Genomic DNA, 21135 nt, shown 5'->3' on the forward strand with positions numbered 1-21135 from the left:
GGTGTCTTTAAAAGTAGGAAAGAGAAAGTTGGAATTGAAAAGGACAAATTGGGGCAAATATTCGTTTATAGCAAGCGGAGATAGGAATTGGAATAACTTACCAAGAAAGATGTTCAATTAATTTCCAATGTCTTTGCAATAATTTAAGAAAAGGCTAGGAAAACAACAGATAGAGAATCTGCCACCTGGACGACTGCCCTAACTGCAGATCAGTACCGGTAGTGAATGATTGATTAATTGATTGATCGAAACTGCAGACACAAGTTTGACATCAATAATGAACTTGTATGCTACACAGCCTATGAGCATAGTGGTAATTGGTGATGTACGCTTCTGATTCCCATTCGTCTCCCGTCTCTCGTTAATTACGCACACCATGTATATTCTGTCTTATGGTCTGAGTGTAATGGTTGGTCTTCATTGTCCCAGATGACTTTTGACTTCTATCCATGTGCTGTAGTTAGCTGGAGATAAGTGAATTTTACCGGTTGTGTATGTATACGGTAGAGGAACGACGCACTGGTTATAAATTTGTGAGGAGACCTATTCACTAATTCCGGTTTACTTTCGAAGTGGTTGGCTTGTCGTTATTTAATGTTCGAATTAATTTGTTTTCTACTGTGCATCTGGGACTTATTGCGGCTGCTTGTGCAGGTTTATTCTGTGGATTGTGTGTTTCTCTTAAGATTTTCTACATCAGGTAATTGCAGTTTCTTACTTTTTACGACGTGTTAAAGGATTCTTAGTCTTGTACATCTCCATAATGAACATTATACCGTACTTTACGTGATAGGAAATAAGATAAGCTTTATTGTTCAGTTCGTATTTAAACATAAAAGATCAGCGGCAGATCAATCTGTTTTTCAGCCGACTGTAGGCTGTCTACATTAAATATATCTCAGCTACAATTCTTCGTGATAATACATGCAAATTTGTTCCAACATGGTACCGAATTGATTCGGAATAGCCTGCTCATGCGCAGTAGTATACGCTGGCACCAAAAAGTATTGGCACACCTATCATTATATACAAATTCCTCACAAATAAAGGTGATGCTAAGACACCAACATATTTATTGAAATGTACAATAGTAAATATAAGGTTCTTCGAGTATAATTGGTTTCTCACAACAAAAATAATACTTTACGAAACAAAATCAGTTGCTCTACACATCATAAAAGTATAGGCACATCTATACACATATGGAGTTAAAGTCTCTGTAATTCACGTACGGTAACTCAAGTCTTGTAGCCTGTGTGCATACCGTTGGCACTGATGACAGCTTGTAGACGTCTTGGCATGGAAGGAACGATGTTGCGAGTTATCTCTCCTGAGATCTTTGACCATTCCTCCAACAACACGGTCTGAAATACTTGCTTCCCTGTACAATGACACTTTCAAAGTTTTGTCGCCAAGTGATTCCAATGATGCTCTATTGAGTTAAGTCAGGGCTCTGTGTGGAGTGAAAACTCTTCTTGGTGCATTATAATATACCATTCCTGCTTTCGTAGAGCAGTATGTTTCGGGTCGTGTTAATGTAAGTAAAAGATGCCATTAAGACCCAGTTTCTGTGCACTGCTACATAAGTGGCCTCGCAACACATCGGTATATATACGATGATCCATGACACTTTCAATAATTGCCAAGTCACTAACACCAGAAGTTCCCATGGATCCCCAAACCGCCATGCTTCTTCCCCCCCCTCCCCCCATGTTTTACTGTAGGTAGGGGATGTGATTGGAGCTCTGTATTTGGTTTGCACTAAACTTTTACATTTCCATCAGATGGGTGGGTGGGTATGTCTTTTGTTCAATTGTTGATTTAAACTGTAAGCTGTTCCCCTTTTTTGGAATGTCCTCTTTCAGGTTCTCTAATTTCTTGTTTAATGTGACTTGTTTCTTTCCCCTTAATTTCTCTACTTTATCCCTGCTATGTACAAGGAAGGAATTCCATTCTAACGGCAAAATAGACTGAATAAGGAAAGACTAATGAACAGTCTAGAAAGTATTCACATATTTCTAGACAAGTCAATTAATAGTGACAAGAATTTAAATGAAATAAATGAATACAGAAACCCCTTATTCGAACACATATTGAGATATACGGAGTTACTAAGAAGGAATCAAACACGCCCAGTGAACGCACTAAGCAATCTCGAAGCCGATACGTGACAGACAGAAGCCACCTCCCCGCCTGCAACAGCAAATGACGACACGTTCTCGCTGCCCCCTCCTCCGCCGTCGTAACCAAGTTAGCTTACAGACCACAGTACACCGCTAGAACACAAGGTCGAAGACAGCTGAAACAAACCTACACCCGTAGCACGGGAAGTAAAGTAGACAAACAGGACAAGGGTAAGTTTATATTCCCACACCTTCCAATACTCTATAGCCTCCCTAGCCAATACGTTTCTAGGCGACCAAAACTAATTGACGCAATCTTTTTCTGCCAGTTACAGGTCGTAATACAGACGATCTAACTTAACATGTCCTTGAACACCAAATAGTAGACTTCATTCAACAACGGGCCACATTTTTTCACCTAATAAGAGACAAGTGACGGGGAAGAAGACCAGAAGCCGTTTTAAGAATACATAAACACTTTACAAACAAATCAACAAGAGCATTTTACCAAATATGTACAAGTTTTCAGCAGCAAGTGATTTTATTGGAAAAACTCTCAGGACTTATAGGGAACCCGAGATATCTTAGCCCAATAAGTGTTTTTAATATTAAGTTTATTGTCCAACTAAGAAACGCCCTCAATGCACTCCCCCTCTCCCCCCTCCCATCTATACACTTTCTGCTAACACATGTTTTTAATGTTTTAATGTAATCATGATATCGACTTGATGGTATTTTTACCTAAGCTAGATGTAAACAGCTGATGATGATTGCTAAGCAATCGAAACATGTTCTGCGATTTTTAATGCTTTGTAAATAGCCCAAGGCTAAATAAAAAAAGAGAAAGTATCGATTAGGGGGAACAGTTTCATTCACAACGTACTTGACCAGTCTACCTACAACAATCGGCTTTTTAAATCTCCACTTGTGCATGATAACACATTTAAATATTAGTTACGTCAAGAACATGATAATGAAAATCGTGGATCAGATAAGCCCCAGTTTTAATATCACCCATTCTCAAGACTTATGATTTTTTAAAAAAGATCCGTTTCATTTTATTTTTATTTTTGAATATTTTAAGTGAACCAGAATAGAACTGCCAAGTTAAAACACATTTAATTTAAATTTATATTTTCGATCTTGACCAACCTACAAGCAACAATCAGTTCAAATCTCCACTTATTGTTGACAACACATCCTGTCACCAGACACGGTACATCAAGAACTTAATATGATATAGGGGTCACATAAACCCCGATATGTAATCCTCTTTACCGAAAAGAAGATCCATTTTAGTTTTGGACATTTTTCATATTAGATAGATTAGGACCAAAAAACTTAACTGTATTAACTTATGTTACCCATCTTAAGAGTTCGTTAATGTTTGTATATATTGTATATAATGTATATATTGTATATAGTGTATATATTGGTATGTTTATATTGGTTAAAAAGGTCCCAAACCTTGACCTAAAGGTTGTTTACAGGCTGAAGATGCCCAAAATAATGGGTGAAACATGTACCTGACCAAATAAGTCTACATAAAATCATTTAGATAATAACCACATTAAACGTGGAAAGTATTGAATTAGGTGGTTTTTTTATTTTTTTATTATTATTAAATTTTTATTAAATTATCCTTGATATCTATGCCTAGCATTGTCGATATGGACATGAAGTGGATAGTCTGTAATACAATTCCAGCAGCCGTGTTAATGGCCAGTCGATCCATTTCTTCCCATCAGCGTCAACTAGCACCACATCGCTTTCTCCAGTGTTTATAGACATCTTATTCTGCATCTGGATCAACTGACTTAGGTACTCTTCTCAAAATATTGTTGCAGCTGTAGTAGGAATCAAAATCTCCTTGATAAGTTCACAGAATCCAGCTGATCTAAATCTGGTATTGCCAAGCAGACATTGTCTTTCAAAATACTTCTCAGGCAAGTAGGTAAGAGGACGGGAATTAACCACGGCTTCACACTCACACAGTATTGTCCTCATCTCTTCGTAACACAGTGTAGCTATCCCAAGGATTCATCTCAAATTTCTCTTTACTATCTGAATCAGATTTTGCCACCAGCCACCCCACCAGCCTGCTGCATTGTGGATTCTCTTTCTGTGTGGTTTTACTTGACACTTCAAAACAATTTATCTGTACCAGTGAAATTTGTTCCATTGTTTTTGTAAACACTTTTTGCCTTTGTCATCGTGTGATCAACCGTCGAAAACTCAGTAAAAATCCATTTGTTATGAAATTGATGTCCAGTTCCAAATGCACTGCTCTATACACAGCAAATATAAACAGCATAATCCACCCCTTCCTCTTTACCTTCAGTATCAGGAGTCCAGCAAGGTCTACACCTGTCGCCTCAAATACCATAGCATCTTTTATTCTGTTCTCCGATAGAGTTCCAGAATCAGCATCCACCTTCTTAGCTTTGTGCCATTTTTCATCTCACACATCTTGACAGCATGGTCTGGCTGCTCCTTCATCCTTGTATAACCGAAAATCCTTCACACAAGTGCAGTAGTAACATGCGAGTGCCAATATTTTATCACCCACTGGCCTCTCCCTAAACCTGAACAGAACAGAGGGAATAAGTTCAATTAAGTTTGGACCTTTGACATACAGTCATTCAGTGACAGCTCCCTCTTCCTTTTACTGGATACATCGAACAAGGCCTAATTCGCATCGTCGCACTGTCCTTAAATACACCCCGATGAGGTAGAATGTAACTTATACCTCTAGCCCCTTCATAATGTCTCTCATCAACAATACCATCTTTAGGCCATTCCGGCAGTACAGCATCATACTCATGAAATTAATTCTCACGAATAATTATCTCAGTCATAGAACACAGTCTTTTTTCTGCATGTGTCATATATTATTTGCAATCCCTATTGTTTCTCAACTCTTGTGTCAAGAAGGCAATGATGTTGGTGAAATTATCCTCAAGGAATTGGAAAGGATGGTAGATAAACTCCATTATCATAAAGTAGCAGGAATAAATGAAATTAGACCTGACATGGTGAAGTATAGGGGAAGGAAGGGTTGAAATGCCTTCATAAAATAGGATTATCGTGGGGTGTTAGTAAGGTACCTTCAGATTGGATGAAAGCTGTATTTGCACCTACCTATAAGCAAGCAAAGAAGAAGGTTTGCAACAATTATCAAGTTATCTTAATAATCAGCATGCCAGGCAAGGTGTTCACCGGCATCTTGGAAGGGAGGTAAGGTCAGTGGTTCAGAGGAAGTAGGATGAAAAGCAGTGTGGTATCAGACCATAACGGGACTGTCAGGATCGGATTTTCTGTATTTGCCAGAATTTTGAAAAATCTTTTTGTTTGAAGTTTACATAGATCATCTGCTATAAGGCATAAAGTGGCAGGAAGGGATTCAGTAAGGTGAAAATTTAGTAAGGTGACAAATTTATCTTAATGGAAGGTGTTGCCTAAAGCCTGCAGTCTACTCTCTTGGAACTTGAAAATAGGTGCCGATCTGCACATGTCTTCCTACTCTTCAAGAACTTGCTCCGTACTACATTTACGTATTTGATCTACTAGTTCTTAATCTGATAAAAAAATTTTAACTTCACATTTTGCTTACCTGTGCGTCTTTTATACTTGTTAGTTATCGGCTCAAATGTCAACACGCAGTGCTCCCTAAAGTGTTTTAGTGCTTCACAAACAGCAACTGAAGAAATTATTTATACTTCACATTTTATTTACCTGTGCATTTTCACATTTTATTTACCTGTGCATTTTCTTTTATACTTATTTGTGATCGGCTGATAATGGCCAAGAATAATTGTTGAAACCAGTACCAATTATTAAGTAGGAATGTAAAAATTACATTTCTTATTTTAATGGTGATGAAAGGTTAAACCATCATATATCTTCTTTTAACTTAATACTGAACTCACCTCAATACAGAACACTATGTAATCCTTATCTCTTAATATTGTACATACTGCTTGCAATATAATCAACATATTCACCATATATAGAAAAGACTACATAGTAGGTGACTTAATCTTGATCAAGTCTGTCAAAATCAATTCCTTGTTGAATTGTCTGTACAAGACCTTTCATAGACACGTATTAGAATTACAAGATGGGTCGATCTGACCAGTGAAAGAAAGAAATGGTGTATGGCTTTTAGTGTTGGGAGTGTCCAAGGACAAGTTTGACTCACCAGACGCAGGTCTTTTGATTTGACGCCCGTGCGCAACCTGCGCGTCTTGATGAGGGTGAAATGATGATGAAGTCGACACATACACCCAGCTCCTGTGTCAGCGAAGTTAGTCAATTATGGTTAAAATTCCTGACCCTGCCGGGAATCGAACCCATGCCCTTGTGACCAAATGCCAGCTCACAAACCATTTAACCATGGAGCCGGACAATCTGACCATTGGGACACTTCCTGTATGCAGCTTTCAGTTGACCAGAATTTTATATCCATCTCTGTTCCTCACACATGAGAGGATGAATTCCAGGTGATCTTGGCTTAAATTGCACGTGATGAGGTATCTTAGTACAGAATCCTCTCCCCAGACATATGTTCTGCTAAACTGTGCACACTTAACAAATCAGAAATGATACCATACATTGAAGTTGTTTTCATAGAGTTACAGAGGGACAAACCATCAGTTAATATTATTAGGATAACTTATGCATTTTTCAATATCAGAACAGATTTTGGCCTCATTGGAATATCTGTTTGCAGCCTTGGTATGCTTACACATAAGATGGCATGAATTTATTAAATCAAACGCAAGATTTAGGAACATTCCAAACTGAATGCTACTTTCACAATCAGTAAACACTTCAACACCCAGATCACTGCACAATTTAAGGGTATTAGCTACAGAATTACTGAAGGTTTATGTATGTAAAGAAATGTTTATCTTCTGTCTCACCCACTCCTTTCACTTCCTGTAATAGTACCTGGTTCTTCTATGTATTTCACCCCAGTAATATTTTCCTGGTCTGAAGCACTACCATCTATGGAACCTGCTTTTCTGTTAGGGAATTCATTGAAAGGTTTATATTGTGAGTAGCATCAAGGAATGTTAATGACTTTTGCGCAAACTCTGCTGGATGTGGAAAAGAACACAGGGAATTCAGTCTAACAAACTTCATTCCTAAGGCTATTAGCCGCAATCCCGTCACAGCTGCAGACTGTATGATAATTTGTATGAGCCCTCCGCTCACATGTACTTTTGAGCTCCTGTTCAGTGTTGCAACCATAAAGTCAAATACTTCCATGGCCACTTCATACCACTATCTAAATATCCCTGACCTAAGTCAACATAGACACAAAACTGTTTATTATGTCCCACCAAGTTCTTCTTAACAGCTATTTCATTAAACATCGAAGTTCCGAGGATTGATTGTGAAAGAGCCCTAACTTTCTGTTTCTTTTAAAAACTCTACTCTGTAAAACCTGGACTGCCATCTATAGATGTTGCCCAGTGAAAATGATTTTTAATATGTGGTGGTGTAAATATTTCCTGAGGTACTGGTAACAATAGGGATACTGGGAATATCGATGAATGTTTGGGTTGGCCTGAAGCCTGACTACGTCTTGGTTCACCTCCTGGGAATAGCTACACAGAACTTTGAGACCTCAATCATTATGTATCTTGTGAAGACGTTCAGTGATATCTTGCTAATGGAAGACTTTCCTCCTGTTCTTCTTTATATGCTCTGCTATGATTTCAGCTGATTTTTTTCCTGGTAGCCTGCACCAATTGCTGATTTAATTTCTTAAGGATGGGACAAAGGTTGTAGTTTTGTTCATAGGTTCGGTGATTTAAAAAATAAAATTAAAACAATTTAAAACCAATGTCACCCAGATAACTGTAGATTTAAATTGCATGATAAATAGGAGCAGCAAGTGGTTGGGGAAAGATTACTGTGACCGTTCACGCATCTCTAAATTCAGGGTTCTTGATGATAAAGTTATGCCTCGGCTGGTGTCACGCGGAGATACAAGAGATTCCACTCTAGGGACGTGAAAGCTCATTGAGTTGGGTCACAGAATCGTATCGTTCGCTCTAAGTTGATTCGACTGACGTAAGAAGACGATTGCTAATTAATATATTAATTTAGGCTATCATCATGACATACCTTATACTATCAAATGAGAACACCGTAAATATAACTGGTCATGGAAGGACTTTCCGTTTAATGTCTAAAAATATTTAAAATAATAACTACAATGCTAAGAAAATAAAGAAGCAACACAAATGGATGTTGGAAATTATTGAATGTTACTTTAATTAAAAGGAAACAATCTTACCTTCTGACTCTTGTCAATATTTCGTTCACAACATCAATGATAACTTCAAATTAATCAGAAATATTAACAGAAAATCCACATCACAATGCTAAAGGCTTAAATTTTAACTAAGTCCATCATTCACCACATTCATCATCAAACTGATGGATAAAAAAAATTCTTGTTGGCTTGGCATACCTATTCACTGACCTCAAATGAATGTCTCAACATCCCGTTTATGTTTAAATCATCGCCTAATTCATTAAAAGTCTATCTAACAACTTGAATGCACCGGTAACCTATGCTCATCACTATCATTCAGGCCAAGAAAATGATCGAATAACATAAGACAACATCGTAATCCTTCAAACAAAAACATTGAACAAATAAGAAATGAAATTGACCTCTTCTGAGCTCCATCGGCATCTGCACCTAAATAATGAACATTTGAAAACATGCTAATCACCAAGTACAGTGGTCTCAAAACTAGGATGACTCTGCAGCACTGGTGTCTTCCGTGAAATCAACTTGTAAAACTACATCAGCTCTAAGCGTCAACTCAATGGTCTATAAGAAGAAATTCAGCTAGCAAGAAAAATTAATCTACTCACCATATATAAATGAAGATCATACATTCTATTTGTGATATAGTTCTTAACTATGTAGTGCCATTAACTCGTGAAGATCTTATATCACTCCAGCATTGTGCGCAATCACATATACTGTATTTAATTAATATATTTTAGACGATCTTACTACCAGTGTTCTCGAAATGTCGGAAATATCGCCTTCTGCCTAAGTAATTACCATTCATTACAGCAAAATCAAATTCATACGCGACCCTGTCACAATAAACCGTTCATCATATTACACACAAGTCATGCTCAACGAATTATCATTTCATTAAAAATATACTCAGGCACTTCACATTACGAAGACTACACATTTTAACACCATTATTTACGCAATATCGTCGCAACAACGTCACATTTACATTCGCGAACACTACGCTTAACATAAAAATATGATCGCAGATGACTCTAAATCACGCACATGTTATTACCGATTCCTTCTAATATATATTCGAACCATAAATGAAACTGAAATTTCTTAATAATGACACTATATTAACACGGGTGTTATCCATGCCTAAATCAGTCTGCATAACATTTACTAGCGACCGCTTAGATTCACGCGACATAGCGTACGATATATCATAATTCAGGATCATTCACGACACAACTTACAACATTCCTACCCATCGTAAGGCAATGATTGACGAATGAAACGGTTGCCTTCAGATTGTGTAATTTGCCATGTCACAAATTTGACATTGTAAAGTATACTACTCTACATAAAAGCAGCTACATAGCGGGATAATGAGACATTGACTTTGAGTACTCATCATTCGTTGGTTTCAGGAAGAAGACGCCTCTCATCCTCCAGTATTGGTATACTATCCATTCGTATCCATCCCAGTTTTCGTCAGGTCGGTTGAGACCGTATACTGTAACTTAGCAAGACGTGTTGGGATTCATCACCATCTCATAGTCATCTCCAATAGTACTTGACTTCATGATACCTGAAACTCGTAATAAGTTATTAGTATAGAGTTACTCGCATTAATATAATTCACAATATTCTTATACAACACTTGCCTTAATGTTCTGAGAGAACCAGATACGTATCTCGTTTCTTTACAAATGTTGTTTCTTATTACAGTTGACAATATTGTATTACAACCTAGCTTCACGTCTAATCTCCTTCCTATGCATGTCCAACACTTCTAATACCCTCTAAGTTTTCAACAGAACTGTAAACTTATCTTATTTTGAAACAAAATCTAATACTAGATTACAATAATAACAGACGGTTTGCTTTTAAAAGACTTCTCCATATTTCCTAGCTTTCCATATGTCTTTGACAATTAAACACCTGACTTCTTGATACAGAGTACTCTTATGTAATCATTTACGTCGGCAAAGGAATTCATTTAATAATCCGTCATATAACATTTCGGTTACCAATCGACAATTTCATCACCAGTCTCAATTTTCGAACCGTATCGGACCAGATAGATTGAATTAGGCCATTTATTCCAACTCATTCCATGGCCGCCAATACATTTCTATCATTGATATTCTCGCCAGTTATTTACATTTATTAAACTTTTACTTGAAGAAACTGCGATATTTACTTAATTCTGTATTTCGTACCACGACATATTATTATCCACCTTACCTGAACGAGATTCCACGGGGTTCAGATTGCCGATACCTTCAATCCGTTCCCTGTCGTTCGTATAGTTGAGCGAGTTATTTGGGTTTCTGTCACACTTGGACGTGTAGTAATCAGACATACGATTTCATTGATTTTTATTTCACCATGAGCTTCCAATGTCTTGGCCAACATTCATTGGATGGTTGTATTACTTAACACTATTTACTTTAATTTTAACAATTTGCCTGTGCTGGGTTTACTTGGTTATGTTTCATTGGCACTGAGCACTCTATTTTCTTTGTTTGCAAATGTGAGGGAAAATAAAATGCTTAGTACCATGTCATGTCTGGCAGTAATAGCCACTGGTCATTCGATACATGTACTTAACTTCGAAGTGTGCACAGCATAAATAACTGTATTGGGTGGGATACAATTTGTCTCTTTTCATCCTCATAACCCATTGATGAGTTAATTCCTTGATCTTTAAAAGGGAAATCAGAAACATGATCAAATGAATAATAACTATGTGTCACAGTACTTCCTCTGTTTGAACGTTAAAATGGGTTTAATATCAAACAGGAATTGCAAAAGCAATTTCATTTATAATTCGATAACACTTAGTTGAAACAAAATGTATCCTTGGATTAGTTACACTGATTAGTGCAGCCATATGCTGAACATAGGACTGCATTCTTGAGACAACAGTCTGTCCTTTTGCTTCTCAATACTTATGAATTCCTGTCACAATGCACAATATATCTGTATTGAACAAGTGGCCATACAGTTAGTATCTTACAGCTGTGAGCTTGTATTCAGGAAATAGTGGGTCAAACCCATGGTGGCAGCCCAGAAGTTGGTTTTCCATGGTTTCCTGTTTTCATGCCAGGAAAATGCTGGGGCTGTATTTGAATTAGGGCAACAGTCACTTCCTTTCCACTCCTATCCCATCGTCGCCAAAAGACTTATCTGTGTCGTTGGAATGTAAAGCAAGTTGCAATATTGCTGTCAGCTGACAATATGTGCTCGTGCCTTCACAAGGAGCACTGATGTCAGGCATACAGGCCCTCTATGATAGTGTACTGTAGATAACCTATAGGTTATGGTTCATGTTGTTTAGGGCTTATGACTTCCATATGAGGTTGCCTGCCCTAATCCATTTCTGGTGAGATACTGTGTGCTCAATGCCTGTTGTCTTCTGGATTGGTCCAGGACAAGTTTGTCACTTTTACTTTGGATCTCACTCTCATCCTTGGCTCTTACGATATGAAAGTGATTGAGATATGTGCAGTATGGGTAACACCATTGCTAATACAGCCAGATCCTATAGGAAAATGTGGTCTATGTGTACAGTTTAGTGAACGTGAGAGGACTGGTATGTAACAGCACTGTCTGGCTGGAAGAGGAAAGCAATGGAAAACTATCTTAGTCTTCATTTCCTTAGTTTGCCTCCTCTGTGACACCTAGCTCTGTATGGCAGCTGAAGGCAGAGCTGTTGAGGATCCTCCCTGCCTTCAGGCTGAGCACTTCATATACAAGAGAAAATGTAGAAGATACATTTTCCAGCTGAGTTTTATTTGCTGGTGCAGCATGTCAAAGATAACAGTGATAAATTTTGAAGTTCTTAATATTTCAGAATTGGTTTATTTAAAATGAGCAGAATATTTGTAAGTATGCCTGTACGTTTTACTGATCATTTGGTGTTATTTTGGAAGGTTTTAAATTATATAATTGTTCTACTCTTCAAAAATAACTCTGATCATACAAACCGGTCATTCCTCCACTCCTGAAGTTCTCATAGTTGTCATGCTTTTATGGATACGCAACATGGAGATTTTATGACAAATGATAATGAAGATTTAAAACTGAAACTGTCTCATTAACTAGGAAATGATGAATTGTTAAGCCCACTCATATATAAATACATTTCCAGATGTGTCTGAAAAATTAGCCTAATATATTGACTTTTCCATAGGACGATTACAAGATTATACCTGAAGAGATGCATTTGAAAGAAGAACCAAAATCAGAGATGGCAGTGCCAAGAGAAACACAGGTAAACACATTTGAAATAATCTAATATTTTGATGACATTTTTCTGATAATGAAAATTGTAACAAACTGCTGAATTGACTTAATTTAGCAACTCCTCATTTTAAAGCAGACATTTTGGAGATCCTTGTATAGATGTATAGTGAGATTTCCAATATTTTGAAATGATTTTCATATTTTCTTCATGTAGTGTGAAATTTTATGCTAGGTATTATATAGCAGCTATTATTGTTCATAGTCCCTCCACTGCATGGCCTCTGGTGGCTGGTTTCTTCACTGTTATTTCTACTTTCACCTAACTGGGTTTAGGCTATGAGCATGGCTATCTTCTTTTTTGTCACGTGCCAAAGTGCTCCTACACATTTCTTCAAAATATTGATCCCAGATGTCCATCTTCTTCTAAGTCCTCTTTTGCCTAAAGTTTTTCCTCGAAGTATTACTTTTGACAGACTGTCCTTTTTAGGAGTCCTCATAATGTGATACATGTATTTCAGCCTCTTGAGTTAAATTATCTCGATAAGCTGAGGTCGACAGCTCGTTGTGTGTGGTACCCCACTGTCGGCAGCGCTGAAGATGGTTTTTATAGTTTCCCATTTTCATAACATTAATATGTTGGGGCTGTACCTTAATTGAGGCCATGGCTGCTTCCTTTCATCTCCTAGCCCTTTCTTATCATTTTGTCAGCATAAGAACTATCTCTGTTGGTGCGACATGAAAATAACCCACAGGAATTACGCAGTTTGCCATTGTATATCCACATCATGAAATTTTGGATTCTATTTTCTGATGGTAATAAAATGTATTGGGCTCCACAGTATTTAGTAGGGTGTAGAGGACGCAGCACTTTGTTATTCTCTTTTTCCGCTTTGTTCCAAGATTGTTTCAGGATAGGAGTTGCCACATGCTAATGAAGATGGACTATGCTTTCTCTATCCAGCATTTGATTTCAGCACAATGGTCCTATGTTACTCCCTAGATATACCATATTTTTTTACCCTGTCTGCCTTTACGTTGTACATCAGAAAGATTTCTGACGGTGTAGAATTCTTTTTTGCATTGCTCTTGTTGTGTTGAGAACAAAGTCACAATGCTTGGGTAGAGCTTTTGCGAATAGTGGAGAACAATCATTTGAGTGCAGGACAGGAAGTGTGCTATAGTGGAAGGTGACAAGGACTAGGTTCGAGCATACATAGGAGAGTATAAGTGAGGATATTGTACACTGCATGCCTTATGAAATGTACAATCTCATCGTAAATTATAATATTCGTGGAAGCCTTTCACAAATCCTTCCAGTAATTACACACATGTAACTGCACATTACACATAACTCAGTATGTTAATCTCTTGATAGAAGACTATGGATCATTCACTGTCACTATATCTTGGCTACTATATCTCTACTAAATCCCCTCCTACTGTTTCACCATATTCTGTATCCAGACCTATTTCACTTCCACTGGCATTTCTGTGGTTTTTTTTACCAGTTTCTCTTGCGGTTTCAATATTGCCTCCATCACTGTCACTATTTCTGTCCATTTCACTTCCCACTTTTATGTTTACCATAGTCCAATAAACTTTCACATGAAATTACAGTTCTTCAAATTTATTTACATTCTCACCAATTTTACTTCCAGTCCTCATTTGTAATAGAAGCAATTTGTTCACCATATATTATAGAAATACTTCCATTCTGAACATCACATTTTGTTCAGAAATGTCATTCTTGACACTTGCCCATATCAGCTTAATGTGATTCAATTCTGGGTGATGAGGAGAAAGGTTTAATACAGTATGACCATATTTGACTTAAATACAGTCTATTTTATAAGTGCGCTGGACTGGCTTGTTCATCTTGCTTAATGAATATAACCGTGTTCTCAGCATGTCCTCTTGGAAATGAATTGCAGTCTCTGTTAACCAGGACACAGTTTTTCACTTGTTTTTGTTTGAGAGTCATCGGTCCAAAGACTGGTTTCATGCAGCGCTTCATGTGCCCCTATCCTGTGGTGTTCCTTTTCATCTTTAGAAACTACTACACCTTACATCTGCTCTGATCTGCTTGTAATATTCATATCTTGGTCTACCCCTACTATTCTTACCAACTACACTTCCCCCGAAAACCAACTGATGAAGTCCTGGGTGTCTTAAAATATGTCCTATCATTCTATCTATTCTTGTCAAATTTAGCCAAATTGATCTCTCACCAATTTAATTCCATATCTCTTCATTCATGATTCGATCTACCCAACTCACCTAGAGCATTCCTCTTTAACACTACATTTCAGGAGCTTCTACCCTCTTTTTTTCACAAGCTAGTTATTGTCTATGTTTTCCTTCCATACAACACCATGCTCCTGATAAATGTTTTCAAAAACATCTAAGTAATCTGTTTATCACAGTTTGAAAGATGCAAATTTGTTTTCTGAAGAAATGCCTTCCTTGTTTGTGCTAGCCTGCAGTCTGCATTTTATGTCCACATTATTTCTCCTGTAATTTGTTTATTTACTACCCAAGTAACAATATTAATCTACTACCTTTAGAAGTTCATATCCTAATCTAATTTTTTCTGCATCAGCTGACTTCGTTCTACTCCACTCCATTACTTTTGTTTTGGATTTATTTATTTTGGTCTTGTATCCTTCCCCAAGACTCTGTCTGTACGATTCTTCAATTTCTCCAGATCTCCTGCAGACTGAGATATAATAACAATATCATGGGCAAACTTCAGAAATTTGATTTCCTCTCCTTTGATTGCTATACCCTTTCCAAATTCCTCTTTGATTTTGATTTTCTTTACTGTCACTTTCTTGTAAAGGAGGGGAACCTCCAGTCCTGCCTCACTCCATTGTGGAATACTGCTGCTTTCTCACAGTCTTCAATTCTTATCACAGCAGACTGATTTTTGTGCAGATTGCAAATTATTCTTCTTTCTTGGTATGTGTTAATGAATCCCTTTTGTTGTTCTATGGACACTATGTAGGTGTTCTTGTCCTTCCTAATTCAATCCTCTAAGATCAGACGTAAAGTCAGGATTGCTTCATGTGTTCTTACATTTCTTCTGTAGCCAAATTGATGTCCTCAAACTCAGTGTCAAATTGTCTGTCCATACTAAACTAATGCTGCGATTTCCTCGGGAATAGATAGGACATCATTCTGCCAGAAACAGTATGGCAATTCTCCTTTTCCACGTATCTTGTACACTAAAGGAAATAACCTCACCATGCTGGTTTCTCTTACAGCAGTCAGTAATTCTGAGAATATGCCATCAATTCATGGTGCCTTGTTTATACTCAGTCTTTGAAAACTTCTCAAAATCTGACCTCAAATTTGGGACTACCATTTCATCAGCACCAACAGTCTCTTATTTTTCCGGAACCCTATCATCTACTTCCTTACCTTGATACTGGTGTGGGATATGTACCTGCCATTTTTCTGCTTTGTATTAATTTTTTTTTTTTGCTAGAAGTATTTTCCAGCTGAGCTGTTGTTGAGGGGATTTGCTGGATACAGTGGGAAGGATGCACATATGAAATGAGCCCAATCATTGAACTGCAGTTTCATAGGATTATGAGCAAGCTGTTGACTATGTTCCTCCATATCCAATCCATTGGCACTGTCGTATCACCTATCACTACTCTTTCTTATCTAGTTTTCCTTTCTTCAAAGGCTTCCTTGATTTAACTGCATGCAGTTTCTACATTACGTAGGACCTAAATCCTTGAACATCCTTGCACTTCTCTTTCAGCCATTCTTCCAGAGATGGTTTTCTGTGGTTTCCCACTTTTAAATCAGGTAAATTTTGAAACTATACTTTAATTAACCCATTGGAACCTGACTAATAGTCTAACCTACAGGGACAGAAAACTATTTATTTTTGAAAATTTTGTTTAAATTTTGTATATTGAGGATTGGTCAAAAACTGGCCTATTTTCAAAGCTATATACATCATAGGTCAATGCCTAACTGGTCATTAACTGTTTCTCAGTCTTCAGTAGTGAATCATCATGTTATATTTTTTGAAGCTGCTCTCCAGATGGAGTGAAATACCACATTTTTCACATTGCCACCTCACTTCGGACCATATTTTATGACCCTTGCAAACTTTGCAGGGCCTAGAAGGATGCTTTTTCCTTTCTGTTGGAAGAATAGACACTGGAAAATGTCCCCGTGCATTTGCCTGTAGCCGCAGGTTGCTGTGTTGACTGGGCGTTCTTCCTTTTGTTGTCCTACTGGGGAGAACAACACTCTGCAACAGTCGCTCGGCAAATGCTGTGAGAGATTCTGTTATAATGCAGGCACCTGCCAGTAACCTTCATGAACACAATGTATGAATTGAAAATATCCATATCCAACAGATATATAACCCTTGACACTCCATCGCGTTCCGAGGAAACAGGCAAGGACTTGGTCTTGAGGATATACTGCATTCATTTTCCAGTTGTATCTTTCAATACCCTTGGGGTTTTTCACTACTTCCTCTCCTCCACCTCATTTTCTTTGAACTTTCTCATCAAAGTCCAAGTCCTTATCAACAGTTGAAAGTAAATGCACATCCTTTCTGTCTTTCCATTTTATGGCGAAAATATTATTAGCATTGATTATTTTCACCATGTTGGTTAATCCTGTCCATATTGACTTACATTCAAATTTCTGAACACTTTCTTGCCTTGTCAGTACTTTACATATTTTATTATACTTAAATACCGTACATGTTTCTAGAGCTAACTACTCTCTTCTTCAGTGGTGCCAAAACGTCAATAATCTTCGGACTTTGTACATTGGTACAAATATACTTATCAACAGGACAATTATATACAGTATAAATCTTAAAAATTTTAAAATATATCTTTGTGTTTCAACTTCACTTACTTACCATGTCATTTATTACAGACTTTAAAGGAAATTTTCAAATCATAAATGAATAAAATCTATTAAATTAGTCACTATATGCTGAAATTTTAAATCAGCTCTGCTCTTGGTACTTAAATCCTTATTTGCATCTAAAAAGAATAAAATATTTCTTTATGTCTAAATTTACATTTGATTTGTCATTTAATAAAATACTTGAAATAGAATAATTTTTGATTCGTAAATAGGTAAATAAATAACACATATTAAGTTAGTCACTTAAGGCTAATGTGACGAAAAATGGGTACAAAAAGGGAAACAGAAAATCATAACTATTTAAACAACATGACTGAGAAATTTCACCCTCCCATTATAAATTTGTCAAAAGCAGTACTAACAGAGCAGGAAAACCTGATACCAGAAAAAGGTCGGAAACACAATTGGCCGAACATGAATATAATAAATGCCTCTGCCAAAATTAATATTGAGTGTGAAGTAGCTGTTAATAAAATGCCCCCGGAAATACAAGATGTGTTCATATTCGATATTAGGAGAAAACTGAACAAAATCCGTATATCAAAAAGAAGAATATTACCTACTAGTAACAATAGAAACCTAAAATATTTTGTAGAACAGGAACAGGTAATAAACCTCAAAAACATAATTAAAGATAGGAACATCATTATCACTAGGACAGATGAAAGGAATACAACAGTTATAAAGGGAAAAAAACAGATTACACCAAAGAAACCAAAGAATTTTTCAATAAGAACCTTTTTTTACGGTTACTAAAAATATCCGACCAAACAGATACAACGTCTCCTAAAATCAACCCTAAAAAATACGTAATTTGTATTTACAGAAGAAGAGAAGACAAAACTAATAACTATGAACCCCGGACTACCAGTAGCGAAAGCTTTACCTAAGACCCATAAGGCCGGTGTCAATATACGCTCACTCATCAATTACAGGCCAAGCCCATTGTATAAATTAAAACAATTTATCCAAAATTTTCTACGAAAGAATTATAATTTTCTATCAAATAAATCTGTGAAAAAATACCATTGAGTTAATTAAACAACTAGATAGCTTTGAAATACAGCCTTTCCACTCGTTGATTTCTTTCGACATAACAATATGTATCCGGGTATCAATACTAAGACAATTTTTCCTATTATCCCAAATAATTTAAATAAATATAGTAACCTCAGTCAATTCGAGATCCAAGATTTCATGGAAATTTTGAAACTAGTAGTTAAAAATAATTTCTTCCGTTTTAATAATTGGATACATCAGCAGGATGGCTTGGCTGTGGGGTCGCCGGCTTAAGGGATATTTGCGGAAATATACAGTCACTATTTAGAGCATACGGCAATTATTAACAATTGTGATTTTGCGAACATAAAATATTGGACCAGGTTTGTAGGTTACAATCTCGTTATCCTTTACGAAAGAGTTATTGATACAGGTTTCCCCCGTAACAATTTAAACAATAATGATCCGCAGATAAAGTTTACTCTGGAATCTGAGTCAAATGGAAGCATAAATTTTCTAGATCTCACGTTAAACAGACTTCTTCTTCTAATGAATACAATATTTACAGGAAACTGACACAGACAGCTACCACCATCGAGAAAGATTCTTTCCATCCCAAAGCACACAAATGTGCTACCTGCAGCAGTATGGCAGACTGGGCATTCAGTATTCCGCTAAATAAAGAATGTCTAAAGAAAGAGTTACATACAATTCGCTCCGTAGCTAAATACAACGGGTAATAATTTATAGAGCGCATTATCAAAAAACGCAGATATTTCCTAAAGTCAACTTTAACTATAACTTAGAGAAAACTATTCAGCCTTTATTTTGAATGAAGATATTTACAGAATTACAAATATTTTGAAGAAACATAACACTAAAATCGCATATCGAACTGATAAGTTTTGAAACTAGTAGTTAAAAATAATTTATTCCGTTCTCGACGTCACAGAAAAATTCTTCATTCACTTGGATCAGTTCTGGAACTCCAATTCGAACGTGAACGAAATCTCAGAAGAAACTAAAATTCTCTTTCATTTTGTAATGAAAACCTTTAGATGTGTCGATCTTCCGAATAGACTGTCAGTATTTATCACGATACACAATACCCTATCATGTTGCAAACCCCTACAACACTGTTCACAAGACCCTCCTTAAACCCCTCCTCCTATGCTCTCCTCCCCAAGACCGCTCCTCCCTTTCCCCTCTCCCCACATGATATAACGTACCTCACTACACTCCTCCCATCAGTATTAGTCCGTATCTTCTCACAAACTGTGTTTACTCAACATGCTGTCCAAGATGAGCCACATATACCGTATATTACACACACTTTAGCTTGTCCAGGTCCATTACATTCTAATGCTTATAAATCCTTCGTTTTGATTTAGCATCAGGCTGATTCAAATCCTTCCGATTGAACTGGGAAGTTTTAGTTCATCTGTATTACATCGGAGGAGAGGACGGAAGGACAACCAATTACCTTTAACCGTTTCTTACTTTATAATTTTTTTAATACATCATTGTATAATTTTAACGAACACAGTAAGCCATTTGAGACGAGTGTATTGAGATATACTAACGCGTATTTCTACAAGTTCTTTACTTGAACAAGGTGTTGTCAACTAAAATTATGTTTCCACTTTGACAACATTTGAAGAACAATTGTCTTAAAGGACGGAAAAATTAACGCCAAAGATTCAAATGCAACCGTAAATATGGCGTAATGATTTGAGTATTAGCACATAAACAGATCAACAGAAACAGTGTATCAAGAGATTGCTATAAGTTTTTTACTATTTTATTCAGCACACAGTGTAAATAAGCGTTTCAAGAGACTGTTTATACGTCGACAACATGTCAAAGCTCTTTAATATTTTATTGTTAATTATGTATATATATCATAACATCAATTTTAATTATCATGTCCTTTCTTAATTGTGTGATTAATGTATTTTATTGCTGATGATAATATTTAAATGTCGAAGCCGGTAGAATTATTAAGTAAATGTTGTAAATAATATCTTATACTACTCGTAATTTGTATTGAAGAGGTTGAACCTTATAAAACTCATCTCTGTGATATGCACCTGCCAACCTTATGTGTTCGCTCTGTATACGAGAGGAGTGTTCCCAGCTTTGACTAGCGGCAAGTGCCTACGCCCCATATTCCCTCAGTCGTGATTTCCCTGTTATAGTGTGCGGAGTGTAGCACGGTGGTGATCGTGACAACATAATGGTACAACGGCGCCATTTGGACCCCGTTTTGCAGGGTAGAATACTCGTCGTCGTATCCTTGAATATGCCACAAAGTTTCATTTCCCGGCTTTGGAGACAGTTTCGAGACACAGGAGATGTTATTCGTAGGCCAGTACCAAGTCGACCAAGAGTAACCACCCCAGAGCATGACCGATATTTGGCCTTAACCGCCTGATGAAATCGCAATGCATCTGCAAGACAATTGTCAGTGGAGCATTCAGCTGTCTCAGGGGTTGCCGTTTCCCGGCAATCTGTCTACCGGAGGCTCAGAACAGCAGGACCGTTTGCCCGACGTCCAGCGGTGTGCGTCCC

The 21135-nt window shown here is 37.0% G+C and overlaps 1 non-coding gene across 1 annotated transcript in view; it reads left to right on the forward strand.

Annotated features, from left to right (window-relative positions):
- Window positions 1–589: 589 nt before the first annotated feature.
- The window catches only part of LOC136886570 (uncharacterized), a 48932-nt gene continuing 28386 nt past the window's right edge, over window positions 590–21135 (forward strand). The window contains exons 1-2 of the transcript XR_011018766.1: window positions 590–700; window positions 12605–12685. This is a non-coding gene — a transcript (uncharacterized protein). The remainder of the gene's footprint in view (window positions 701–12604; window positions 12686–21135) is intronic.

The sequence above is a fragment of the Anabrus simplex genome, chromosome 10 (assembly GCF_040414725.1).
Source record: "Anabrus simplex isolate iqAnaSimp1 chromosome 10, ASM4041472v1, whole genome shotgun sequence".
NCBI lineage: Eukaryota > Metazoa > Arthropoda > Insecta > Orthoptera > Tettigoniidae > Anabrus > Anabrus simplex.